General features: G+C 41.9%; 1 protein-coding gene across 10 annotated transcripts in view; it reads right to left on the bottom strand.

Moving 5' to 3' along the window:
• ADGRL3 (adhesion G protein-coupled receptor L3) overlaps positions 1–14572 on the bottom strand; it is a 522926-nt gene that overhangs the window by 431069 nt on the left and 77285 nt on the right. For all 10 annotated transcript variants that reach the window (XM_054824728.1, XM_054824729.1, XM_054824724.1 and 7 more), the window contains exon 2: positions 3779–3845. The gene's annotated coding sequence lies outside the window, so the exon portion shown is untranslated. The remainder of the gene's footprint in view (positions 1–3778; positions 3846–14572) is intronic.

The raw sequence follows: 14572 nt of genomic DNA on the forward strand, positions 1-14572 counted from the left end.
TGCAGAAATCACTGTTGCTCACTGTGGCATCCCTAACATGAGACGTTGCGGTGCACCCATGTAAGACCATCACTGCTGATCTCGTGAATCTAGTTCTTCGCAGTGAGAAAAGGTTCCTTGTTTTCAAACTTTCCCACTGCTAAGCTAAAGTGCAGGGCATGAAATAGCCATAGCAGTGAGGAAGAGGAGGATGCTTCCTGTCCCTCATCACTGTAGAGAAACTGCAGCGGGTCCAGCCCCAGTGGCATCCGTGGCATCCTTGCTCTGCGTGCTGTGGGGACATCACAAAAATAGCGGGAGGGGACGATGCATTATAAGAGATGCTGGTCTTCGCTCGCCCAGACAGAACATTCTCAGACACCATCTGCATTTTAAAGCAGGACTGTTTTTTTCTTCCCATGGCTCAGACCGCCCCTCAACCTAAAGAGGGACAACAAAGGAAGAGCAACTTCTCCGCAGCAGAGGCTTCCAGTGGACGCACCTGCCAAGATCCCGGTTTTGAAATAGGCACCCAAAATACCGGTTGGAGCTCCTGGCACTCACCAGACGGAGCACGCTGCTGGCAGCTATCATTGGAAATGCTGAAGTTATCCTTGTGCAGATTTTAAAAGGCCACTGTTTATGCATGTAAATTCTGAAGGGCATTAGCAGCATCGCTGACACACACTGACAGCCAGCCCAGCTCCGGGAAGGGAATAAGCAGCAGCGACTGCCTGAATAATTGATGTGCTTTTACTCTGCCCCATGGCCCAGTTATTACATTGCTCACTCTCTTCAACTGCCTGTCGTTTCTAAATTAATTAGAAATCTTAATGTCATGGCCAGCCAGTTAAAAAAAAAAAAAAAAGACACCGAGAACAAAAGAAGAGAGTGCTTCTTGTGCCCTTGAGCCTTGGGATCGCTTACTTTGGCCTGGCCACGCAGGGAATAAAAGTGCAGTCTCAATCTCTGAAGCTTCGGACCCTGCTCACCAATGCTAACAGCAGCACAGCATGAAATCTGCTCCACCTGCAAAAAGTGCCTGTTTCATGGGGGTGAACACCCTTATCAAGGTCACCTCTCCCATAAGATGGGGCAAAGATTTTTCCAGGGACGGTGCACATGCGGAGCAGCTACTGCCTCTTCAATACAATGAAATAAGTCTGATACATCCCTAGCCCAGCCATCGCAACCTAGTGCCACATGGTACCGAATGAAAGGACGCCGCTAACGTCTGCAGGAATTATGGAGCTCGCTGTTTTCCTGCTCTAGAGTCGACAGAGCTAAATGATTCTGTGGGATCCCTTTCATGGGCTGGAAAAAAATTGCATGCAACCACCTGACCTCAGAGAACAGCAGAAGCTGATAAAAATGACACATTGATCAAATATCACAATGTGAGTGGCCGTTTCTTTGCTACATACATACCCTTATCTACTTACAATATTGCTTATGCTTAAACTTTAAAACAATGTCTATAGCTTTTAAGAAACCCAGTGGGAATAATTCCCCTCTTTCAGCCACATTGCATTAAAGTACAGGGAGTTTCATTCCAAGTCCTTGGAAAGCACTTAGCCATGATGAATCTGGAGGTATTTTTAGTTTCTTACTTGCAAAAAGAAATACAGATTTTTTTTTTTTTAAATCTCTTTACAACTGTACCAAAAGCATAAATAAACCCAAATGATTGGAATTGTTGAGATAATTTAAAATTGCACAGATAACTTAGACTAATATTTCATCTTCTTACAAAAAAACCTCAGCAGCGCAGCACAGTCTTTCCCTTTGCCAACACATCGCATCTTACTGTAATCTGCAGGACACTGAGGGGGAGAAAGGTATAAACCACCTTTCCATTATTCCCCTTGGGAAATTAATGATTTTTAAAAAATTGGATTTTTCAGTCTTTCTTTTTGACATTGATAAACCAACTTATACTCAAAGCAATGATTTGTTTCAGCCCCCAGTAAAGTTATCCTACATCTGCCGTACATGGTCATGCCCGAACATGACAGTCCCAGGGCAGAGAAATGAGCTGGCATAGGTGACAGAAGGCTTTGCAGAGTTTTAAATGACATTGTAAATCCTAATGGCAGTATCCAACAAAATGAATCCCATTTGTTAGCACATGGAAGATAATTGAAAATACTGTGAGCCCAAACTACAGGAGAGCATGGTTCTCCAAAAACTTAATGTATTTTGATCAAGCTTTTCCCTCTATCTGCTGTTTTTCCTCTCCTGTTATAATTGATGCATGCAGAGCCCACCATGAAAAAATACAAAAGAATCCAAGCAAGCTGCAAATTTAAGCCCTTTCAGTGTGTTTCAACATCCTTCCTGAGAACTGAGATGGCACTTCCATTTGCAGGGTGGGAAGATGGGCTTCCAGCACATTGTAATCCTGACACATGAAGAAGGCAGCATTGGTCCACCCTACGATTTGTTTGGTTTTGTCATCTTCACTTACATACTGCCTCTAAAATGCACGTGCTAATTATCGGCAGTATGGCACTGCAGATGTAGTGAACACAAGATGTCACTCACATGCATTTTTCAAACCCAAGCAATGAAATTAAGTGTCTCATACGAACATGTTACATGTTCATACAGAAGCTTTCCTGATCCCTGCAACATCTCCTATCTGTATCTCTTTGCATCTGTGTTTTTAAATCTCACTGTGCTTGCTTTGCATGTCTCAAATGTAGAGACCTCCACATTATATATTTCCTTTTGCTCTCCATACTGTGGCATCTACATGCATCTCCTCTCACTTTGAAGTTATTATATTAATTATGTCAAAAAGTAAGTGAAAGGCTCAGCTCATGTAGATTCCTTTAGGTTATTCACAGTAATAATGAAGCCATGCATACGCTTTAAGGCAGACGTGGGGTCCTGATCCCTCCTCTGGATCACCATACAGCTGGAAGGATGTACGAGCTGAAGCAGGACCACCACTCTTCAACATGGCTATGCCCTCCTTGCCCAACTTCTACAACACTTGTCTCCAGAAAGGAGCAAAATGCAAAACCACACAAGGTCCCGCAGGGGTGCTTACCTCACAGCCTTGGAAAGAAGGTGGAAGAAAATACAGGAGACAGCAGCGATATGGAACAGCACAGATTTCCTCGCTGCTTTTTGGAGTCTAGTCTTTCAAGATGCAGCCCCCGGCAAAGTGGCTCATAAAAGTTTGATGAACAGCATTTTGTTTAACACCAGCAACCGAGCCACAGCCCTGTCGAGCTGCATTGCCCAAGCAAAATGTCACGACCCAGGAGGATCAGGAGACTCGATTGCAAGAGGCAGGCTTGCAGGCAGCACAGGAGCTCACAACCTCTGGAGGAGGGTGCACCACCCCACGTGTTACTCAGTCACAGAAACATGATGAGGCTGCTGTAACGCTGATGAAGTCTGAGCCTCCTTCAATACCCCCCCATCGTGCTACTAGGTGGTCTTGCAAACATAGAGGAAGTCAAAAGCTTTTTCTGTTGGCACATACAAACCTTGAGGGTTTTTTTTTCTCCTCTTTTACCTTTCTCACTTCTACATGCACTGAAAAAAATTCACGGTGTGCTATTCCCTACCATTTGCTTCCACATTTTCATGCTCTGCTGCTTTTGGTCCCTTGCTCCCTTCCCATAAAGAAATATTCTCAAGAAACGACTGTGCCTGCATAACTGAAAATACACAAAACCCATATGCAGAGATGGTGCTGTAGGCTCATGCAACGTGATCAGGTCGAGCAGTTTAATATTTTAGCACAGCTAACAAATGAGGCTAGACTACATGGTCCAGTAATTACCTTTTCTTGTTCTTCACGTGCTAAAAATCCACACACTATTTTTTGCAGAGTACAGAATTCAGCATTTCTGGAAACAAAAAGAAAAAGAAAAAAATTAGAAACATTTATACTTGCCTCTCAGGACTTATTAGGCCCTTTCTGCTATACATGCATCAGAAGATAAAACAATGAACAACTGGTTTTGGTCAACAGATTTGATTTTTAAAAGCCTGTAAGAACTTTTAATCACTATGAAGCACATCTCTGTATGGGAAGACAGTACTAGCACATAACTAATAATGGTTGGATGAAAAATCAGTGGAAGCCATCACTGTCAATTATAAAAAAACCCTTAAAGATACAAGTAGTTATTGAACACACGTGCAAGTACATGAGTATCTTTTCACCATAACAGGCTCCAATGTGATCTGCATAAACTATTGTTATACTAGAGGATTTACCAGAGATTTTTAGAGGCTGCTGCACCATAATAATAAGGAAATATCTAGTTTGAAAAGAACGTAAAATAAATTATGATTGTAAGGATGTTAATTCCTATTTCTCAGCAGTTACATCTTAAATTTCCTCCATCCCCTTGCATCTTCAGTATGTTCTTCTAACTACAGTGTCAGGCACTAAATGTAACATTAATTGACAAAAGCATGAAATGCATGGATCCAGGTCAGCCTCCTGGAAGTGTTGGTTTTATTAGGATTAATTACACATGAAAAATTGCTCTTCACAGTTGGGATTGCTACAGATGAAACTTTGGTAGGAATCAGTTTTGTCAAGCTGGGTGGCACAGGACCCTGGGGCCCCTTCCCACCTCAATTAAACAATTAGAAAATAAAATAAAAAAACCACACAGAAGAAATAGCAACAAGTCCTTCTGCCTGAATTTTGCTTCCAACATTAACTAAAAGACCAACTCATTTTCCGCAACCTGTAGGGGAGAACACAGGTCATTTCGTTTGGAAGAAGTGTATTAAAATGAAAAACTATAAAGCCTGGTTAAAATAGGATCCAGTGTTAAACTGGGTCCAGTTGCTCCAGGTGCAGGTCCCTAAGCCTTTCCCAACAGGGACTGCAGCGCAGCTTTTCCCCTACTGCCGTGGTCCCATGCCTTGGACCATCCTATACCTTAAAACCTTTGCAGACAAAAAACGTGGTCCTAGGGCTCTGGTTTCGCAGCTCAGCTGATCCAGAACAGTCCTACTTTAATCTTTAGTGCCAAAAAAGTAAAGTTTCACCCCGGCCCTACGCACTCCTTGGCAGGTACTCCCCTGGGTGTATGAAAAGAAGGGAGGCTGAGGTGTTGGTCTCCAATGCATAATTCATCTTATTTATGTACTAAAAGAGCAATCGTTTGCATTCAGTAACCTTGTAAGTCAGACAAGTAAATTAAAACCTAAAACAAGGCTTGAGAGTCCAGCATGCATGCCACTTTTTGAGTGATTTCTCTATAATAGGCAACTATGGATGCTCTGGAAGAAAAAGAGACCTATTCCAGGTTGCCTGTCAGCAAAATTGGCTCTGTAAGCAATAAACAGGTTTTGGACCGTCTAAGAAATTTACAGGCAAACTCAGGGTAAGACCAGCTATTATTTCTCACTGTACAAATGAAAAAGTCCCCAGATGTTAGCTGTTTTCAGCCTTGGAATTTGATCAAATATATACACTTTCAGTAGGAAAAAACACTTTTACAAGTGCAGAGCAGACCAGGCAACACCTCATGAGGGCATCCATATACTTTATTTCTAGGAAGAATGCCATTTGTTTAGACTACTCTGCTTGTGTTATATAGCAAAACCTCCACCTGGTTCCAAGAAGCTTTTGGAGAATAACTCTGGGTTGATGGCAGCAGCATATAGCAGAAAGATGGTGTTTTGCCTAGTCTGAAGAAGTTAATGTTTGTTACCCCATTACCTTGCAATGGCTTTTTAAATGAAATTAAAACAAGATCTTTGTTTCATTTATGATACCCTAGATTTCACTTCTGCTTGGAGCGTAAAGGGCTAGAGATAGCACAATATACAGTGGTTTATGGCTCTTCTGTGTTGTTTTAGGATTCAGCACATGCTCTCCTCCCAGCTCACCTTTATTTTATCATAATGTGAGTATACTGACTGGTAAATCTTTCTTGCCTTCCCTCCCCAAATGTATAACCTTGAGTTGGCCTCTGCCATATGCTATTTCTATGCAGATTTCAAATGTAGTTTAGGAAATTCTTGTTTTTATTAAAATTAGGAGGGAACTATACAGGGATTCCTGCACAGCAAAGATCCTGCAAAACAGCTGCTAGAGAGTCACTACAGGAACTACAGGGATTTGGCGTAACCCTAAAAGATAGAATAAACACACTAGAGGAAGCTGCTTTACCTGTGACTCCTGTTAATACTTACAGCAGTACAGTGCCTGCCCCATATGCAAGGGAAGCTCGTTTTTATTTTCTTTTACTGCTTTCCACACCACTCAACCAACCTGCTCCCCTCTAAAACCTATACAGTACAGTTCTTCTCAGAAAGCATTTGTCGTTTCTTACCCAGTTCTTACCCAGATGTACTCTGCCTGGACAATCTGGCAAGTGGTTTCACTTAGGATGGTAATGAAGAGCGTAATGTCCATCCCGCATTACCCTGGAGCTCTCCCTGCACAGATTACTCCTAAATGGTAACGCAGATACTTCAACACAGCTCACTCTTACTAACGTGACTGCTGGCGTTCATATGGCTAAATATTTCTAAATCCTCTGCTATGGTGAACAATGCATCCACCCAAACAGGACAAGGGCATACTGCTCTGCATCACTAGATGCCAGAAGAAGGGCAATTAATCTCCAAACCGGCGTGCTGCTGCACCTCCATGCCAAAACTGAAGCTGCTATTAGGGAGAGCAATGATAAACATTTTCTGTTCAGCAACAGCAAAGGCTGGGAGGAGAATCCATCAAGACGGGATGGCTCACCCTCAAGCAGCTGTCTTCTCTGCAAAAAGCCAAGTGGTCTGACTTCAGTCATTAATGCTCACAGCAGAGGGACCCACAAAAACCCATGCGAAGGTTTAGGCAACCAGCAGGAGGCTTGTGAAAAAGCCTTGTTTGCTAAAACGTACCAAGTCTCTCATTTCTGGCTCTGTTCAAGCAGAGGAGTGAGCACCCGGTGTCATGCTTTTGGAGATGAAAACCCATATGGAGCAGCAGAGCATCGCTCCTGGGCATTAGCGTCTCTGCATCAGTCCTGTGAAACCAAATCAGTAACTTTCACCCATGGTGACTTAATTTACATGCACCCTACAGATCTCTCCAAATCCCGCACATTGCCATCCTCCATTACGAAGCTCTTTTCATGAAAGTGATTAAAGATAACAATTATAATTTGTGTTAGAGATGCCCCTAGAGGCTTCTGCTAGGCTCAGACTTCATTGTTCACAGAACACAATGCAAAGAAATCTCTCTCCCGATGAGCTCATCCTCCAAGAAGACAAGGCAATCAAGGAACTGCAGAAAGAAAGGCTCAGAGGCAAAAAACCAGTTGCTCAAGGTCAAACAGCAGGCCACCGACAGAGCTAGAACAAAACGCACCTCCTCTGTGGAGCACTCATGAGGCCGTGCTGGCTCTCCCATACTAAGCTGATCAACTAATACACTTTATGTATCAAATGTCAAGAGCAGATGAAGTAGTTCATAGTTACTTGCTGTTCAAGTAACATAGTTCATGTTACTTGCTGTTCTGTGTTTGATCATGTATTTTTGTGCTGGCTCTCCGAACAAAGCTAACCACGACAGCGAAAGAGTTACCTTCCATTCACCTTCCTATACTTTTTTCTGCACATTACTGACAAATCGATCCCTCTCAATTTTTTTATTCTTCCATCAATGCTTTCAACAAAGAGTGATTGCTCAAGCGTCCTTCTCCACCTTGCACTTCCAATTTTTTAAGGAATGGTCAATCTCGATATGCATAATTATAATTGCAAATGGATCGTTTTATCTTGTACTATTCTATTTTAATGGGATTATGTATGGTCAAATCTCTATGGTAACATTTAAAGTCAAAACCTCCTACATCATTCATATGTGGTTTAGATATTTAAAAATATTAATATGCAACTAGTGATATTAGAAAAGGTTAGATTTCTAACTACCTGGCCCAGTTATGACACCATAAATCTGAAACAGATTACTAGAAAAATCTTTCCAAGGTGGTATAACTGGAATTTAATAGAAGTTCCTGCCATACAATTCAACAGCAAGAGAGTGCTTCTGTTGTGCTTTGTACAGGCAAAGAACAAAGCACGAGTGTGCAAAGTGAGTGAAGCTTTTAGTCTTTGCAAACAACTTCAGTGCATAAAATATTGAAAGCAATGCTAAACTAATCTCTGGCAAGAATTGCAAGCAATTCACTGCAACTCGTATTACGAATGCCTTTGGTTTACCATTTAAAAAACATTAGAGTCTACCATTATGGTTGTGTATCACAGTGCTGTACATTAACCTCTGTAATTTTCCAGCATGGTATATTGCAGTAACACAAATTAGGCTACCCAGCAAAAATGCTTAAAAAGACACAATATTTAAAGCAAGCAGACAGGAAAGCTCCTCGCTCCTTCCTGCCAAAGACAGCAGGAGAAAGTCCAGTCCTCTTTTCCTCAAAGCAAATGGTAAAATCCCATTAATTTCCCCTGGAACCGACAGATCCGCAGCATCTGGGAAAGGATTCAGTCTAAATACATCGCAGACATAACAGATGAATGATTTGGGGGAGAGGGGTCGACTGCTCTCATTTTAACACTTCTGTGTAACAGGAACAGAGCAGGTCATTTCTGTAAGCTTGAAAATGCTTTGTGGGCTTTCAGTAGGATTTTCCCTTCAGCATTTTTTTACCTTCTGTCTCCGTTTTCTTCTCATTCATATGCCTAATGGCTTTCAAATCTGTTACTTGAGCGTACAAGAAGCTTAAAGGCTACCCTTGATACTTACTGTTGTAGGGCCCACATGGATGAAATTTTTTTCTCCTATAATTAATAGTAAAACATTTACATTTCATATATTCTGGAACATTCATATCCTTTCCACTAAGGAAACAAACTGCAAGCTAAATATTCATCTACACCTTATATGGAAATTTTGATAGCAAGACATCTATTTTAGGTACCGAAAAACAATCATAATAAAATGCTCAACATGTTTGCAAATGACTCTAATTTCCAAGATGAAATTTGCCTGCTCATAAATACACCTCACACCTAAAGCAAAAAGATTAATTTGGTTTTTTGACAGTTTTCAAAGATTTTTTTCCCCTCAGTGGGATGAGAGACTTTAAAAAAGATGCAAAGAAAAGAAAAAAAGGGAAGAAGAAAAAGAGGAAAAAGCCCAACACTAGGAGAGCAACCTAAGGCATGTTGGAGTCATGCTTCTGCTCTGCGTCATGCAGAACACACACTTAAACTTCACTGCTTCCCCTATGAGGCCGCTGGGATGCTGCTCTCCTTCCTATATAACTACCTGGCTCCCTTCCCTCATATTCCACTAACACATCAAACAGAACCTCTGAAACTCCGTCCAAACCCATATGCTTCCGTGAAATATATTGAGTTTGAGGAGAAAAAGGTCAGCTTCATTTTGTCTCAACCGGCTCTAGCTCCCAGCTGTCAGGACCAACGGCTGCTGGGGTTAAGTGACACGTTTTGCGCCTGTCTTTGGAGCAGAAAGCAGCCATTATTTCAAGCTGGCATCCCATGGATTTTCTCCCAAGCAATATACTGGTCCCAAGTGGTTCTAGAAGCAAGCAACCAGACAGCTACAAGATGCCCAGGCCCTGGCACTGGAAGACCCAGAGGGTTCCCTGCAATAGCAAGGCATTTAATGCGAGAGGAGGAGGAAGCCTGGGGTCCAGCCAAATCTAATCCTGGCTATACGTGCCACAGCTGGATTTCTTTAAGTAGGGGCTATTACACTGGCACACTGCTGACCAAAGTCTTCTCTTTTGTGTAAATTCCCGGCAAAGACCTTAGGAGATAAAACTGATTAATCCTAATTAAAATGAAAATCAAGGAAATGACACAGTCTGTTGAATCTACTTGATGAATCAAAAGCCTCCCTCATTTCTATGTTAATTGTCTTTTTACAAACGTGCAGTACTCTCATACGCACAGAACAATGTTTTCATATTTTTCTTCACTTGGAACATTGCAGGCCAGATGTTAGAAAGCACCCAGAAAGCCCTTCTGCATTATCAGGCCCCTGCAGAAGCACCTAAATGGATGCCGAGTCCTTTCGCAGACTTCTCAAGGCTTTAATAAAAAATCACAGCCTGCAGCAATGCGACAGCCCAGACACTGCAGCTAGGGAAGGACCAGCACTGGGCAGGACACAGCACCTCCCGAACATGCTGAAAGGTGCACAAGATGCCCCATTAGCATTGGGCAGCAAATACGCAATGAGTTAAATTCAACCAACAGAAACCCACCAAATCCCTGCTCTCAATTTGCGTGAGTCTGATAACGCTTCGATGAAATATTGTTACTCAAGTTTTTATCAAAATGCTACTTGCACAGAACATCGTATCACAGTAAGAACATTTGGGAAAGCAATCAACCTGCAAAGACTTTCCTGAAGCGCAGAAATGCAGAACAGATCCTTTCAAGGACAGTTCAACTTAGGATGTGAGTGATTTAAAGAGGAACAAACCAGTACACTGCTAACACCAGCAAACTAAGAGCTGGGATGCATTTGGCACAGGAAGGTCTCTTTCTCTAAAGGTGCCTATGTAACACATTAAAGAGATACACATTCGATTTGTATCCAGTCAAAATCATGTGTCACCTAAAGCTGGGGGGGGGGGGGGGGGCAAAGCTAACCTAAGATAAGTGGTAAAGACACACTGGACGAAATCCAGAATCTGCTGCGTTACTTGCTTAGACACCATTTATTATGGTTACATTTTATTATACAGTAGTAAAAAATTACAAGGCAACATCCTGTGTTATTTCCCACTGGGATAAATGATACAGATGTACTATTAAATCTCAAAACCAGCACCAGTCTGCCAGGCTACATTCCATTTGTGTCTTTATAATGTGTCAATAGGCTGACATTTATGCCTTCCGATGGTAAAGCTATTTATGTTATAGACATTTAAATGTGCCATAAAATGCATAGCAATACACAACCCTAGAACTTTTCCAGTCTTTACCAAAACAACACACACAAAGCAAAAATCACACCAGACACCAGCATCAAAACATAGGACATACTGGCTCCATTTTTTCCATGCTCAGTCAATGTTATGAGGGGTTTTTAAAATACCCTTATAAAAGAGGGTTAATGCAACCTTTCTCCTGTGCACAGATTGAACCCACAGTTAATTTTAATTTTGGTTTATAGACTTTTATCCTTTCCCAAAACGTTTTTGGTTTTGGTTTTGTTTTTTTTTAAATCTAAATCACTGGCTTCATGATGTGTTGGGTGATAGGACATGCCCAACACTCAAGCTGAACCGCAGGCCACCAGGCAGCCCTATCCTGGCACTTGTAACCAAAAATAGGAGCTGCAAGGCGCATACCCCAGCTTTGTATCACTCTCAATCACAGCTGGGGAGGCACTCTTGAAGGTCCACCACAGCTTGCAACCCAAGGGCACCCTGAACCATGGAAATACACTGGCAAAGGGATGGTCCTACGGGGATCTCACTCAACCTCGTGGACAGCAGATAGGGATAGACACTGTGTGTGAACTAAGACACGATCTCAGCATAGTCACTGGCGCTGAGGGTTTGAGCGGCATCAAGTCAAACAATACTGAGTTAAAACAAGCTTTCTCTGCTTAGCCCCCACCAGCTTTGAAAAGGACAGCCTTGTGAGAAATCAAGACAAAACACTCACAGATCTGCTATTAAATGGTCTGCTTGTGGGAAATGTCAAGATAAAAATATGGAGACTAGCACACAATAGTTATCTTAGGCCCATCAACGGTCTCCCTCTAAAGCAATCCCCCAAATTTTGTCAAGGTGAAATGAGGAGAATGGCTCTTAAAAATGCAGGTGGGAGAACCAGACTGGGGGACACAGAAATTCATCTTTGTTGCTAGATGGTCACAATTAAAAAGTCCATCCCTGGCATGATTACAGGGGCTGCCGGGGCCAGAAGTAGATTGGGGTCACTGGCAATGGTGGATGGGGATGCATAAACAGCGAAGTATAATGGTTTTGGTCCAAAACTAAAGAAGCCCTGAGCCTGTTGTCAAGGTATTTCTTGCACTTATCAAGTTCCTCAATAATATAAAAGATAAGCAGGCAAAACCAAAGGAAGAGTTCAGAAATATGGAGTCTGGGAGGGCATGCTGGAAGGAGGGCTACATGCTCCAGTTACTGTCCCCCAAGCAACTGGCATGAGAGGATAAGGAAAAGTTGCAAACATGCCAATTCAATAGTTTTCTGCAGGGATCATGTCTTGAAATGATTATAGTTGAAATAAGGAACACTGATACTTCAGGGACTTGTTTAAAAAAGGTCCTTCAAAGAAAATTACCATAGAAAACAAGTTGGGGGTATTTTTCCTCCAAGAACAATGTCAGAGCTTAATGTATTAGAAATGCAACTGCATCAGATACTGGGTTAGGATTGCCCCTGCTCAAGCTGCAGGTAGGAAAATGCCAGGCTGAGCCACTTCGTTACAGTGCTTACAATCAAAGTGAGACAGCAAGTGGCTGCTTCTCCTCTCTGACAAGTTTTTAATTGCATCTGGAAATTACCTTGCACTATAAATTTCATTCCAAGACTGTGTCTAATAGAGGCTGCTCAAGATGAGTTTGTCACACTTCTAAATAATTATTATTAATGTGACACTAACATCCTTCACTGTTTATGCCACCTAAAGTGTCTTTCAAAAAATGTTCTTAGCATTAAACTTAGCATCCAATGTGAACTGAAATGCAAAATTATCTTGACCTTTTAATTCTAAGTGTGTCACCAGTCACAGTTCCTCCTTCATAAGAAGGCCCATCACCTTTTCTATTTTGGTGACATCAGTAAACATCTTTTGAAGTGCAGAGGAATACCTTCCCGCATCAGAGCGTGATTAACTCACACACATGAGCAACCGTAGATGATATTAATATCCAATGCAAAACTAAAGGTTATTAACAGGCTGCATTGTCTCAAGGTAACGCAGTCCAATCTACAAGTCCCAGGATGACCAGATTTTCATAAGTATCTTCCATGACCTTTAAATGAGCTTCTACGAGCTCATTTTATGAGCTTTGCAAACTGTCAAGGAAAATACAGCACTGAAGGATCACCAACATTGCAGCACTGGCAAAGCATGGGCTTCAGAAATCCTGCACCGCCAGGATCTGAATCCACCAGGGAAGCAGGAAGTCTCTATGCAGACACCCTCATGAATTCAACTACCCAATGACCTGCTATCCAAATTCAGGGAGAAGCCCTCTAGATAATGATGAAGATTTTAAAAAGTGGAGGGGGGAGGAAGCCTCCTGCTCCCCCTTAAGCAGGAAACAAAACTTTTCCAAAAGGAGAGGGTCCAAGGAAACTGCAGAGTCATGCCCTGCTGCAATTTTCTTTTGGTTTTCTAAGGGGCAAGGCATCCCACAAGTTTTAAAGATCTGTAAATGCAGCTAATCCAGACACTAAAGGATTTCTGTAAATGTAAAAAAAATAAAAGAAAATGTAGCATGAAGAAATCCATTAAAGGAAAAATCTTATCAGTGTCTCCCCATACAGTTAGTATTCAATGCCTTTTTCCTGAGATGTGAAATATATATAAAGACAGGCATATAAAGACATCTCTGGCTACAGCTATTTTGGAACTGACTTCAAGCATCTTTAGTTTATTACCCCAGATACCATGATGTCATCAGAAGCTTTTTAATGTCTTTTCAGACCTTTTTCAGTTATTCTTAAATTATTAGGTGTGAATATGTGCATGCGTGTGGTATTTCTTTATTTCTGCAACCATGTGATAAACTGCAGTGCCACAAGATAAATTGCATTCAGTTTACACATTTGACCTCCTCACTTGAACTCTGCCTGCTAATCCATTTCAGCTGGGACTATTTCTAATATGCCATACTTCCAAGCAGCTTTCAAACAGCTGTAGGGGCTTTTTTGTGTGTGTTTTAAAATGGATTTCACATTAAAAATATTTTCTTCTTTGCACCAGAAAGTGGAACAGATTACAAACAGAAAGACCCTGGCTCCTAGCAGCTCCAAGATCAAGTGTCGGACATGTCCTGAACCAAAAAGGAGCAAGAGCTGCTCTAAGTGTGCAGCAAATGTCTCCGATGTGGGGGGCACTTGCACCTTTAATGGTGTCCCTAACAATATCTGTCACACACTTACGACCCCATTAAAATCCTCAGGAGCTATCCCCCTCCATCACTCTGCAAGAGTTTTAATGAAGGTTTAGACACTCAAGCCTGGCCTTCACGTACGTCACCCCTCCTCATGCGGGTGAAGCATCACCCCACAATACAGAGAGGTCTTCTCATGGGCACGCAATTAAAACAGGTGCTGTGCTGCCACCTGCTCAACTCCAGCCAAGCAATTTGTATAATCTTCCCCTGTCAGGAAAACTTCTGGAATTAAGAACAAAAGCCTCAACTTGTGCCTTGCAATATAAAAAGGGTAACCAAGAATCAAATCAATTCTGGTTTTCCCCTCGGAACAGCTAAATGTATTTTAATTGTAGTTGCTGTTAGCTTCCCAGAGGTAGCACATAACCAACTCTCACTAACACACGTTTTCTCTGTGTGTTTGAGAAGGTCACTGCTTTTCAACAGCTTAATTTTTTTTTTTTTTTA

This window comes from Grus americana, chromosome 4, assembly GCF_028858705.1.
Source record: "Grus americana isolate bGruAme1 chromosome 4, bGruAme1.mat, whole genome shotgun sequence".
NCBI lineage: Eukaryota > Metazoa > Chordata > Aves > Gruiformes > Gruidae > Grus > Grus americana.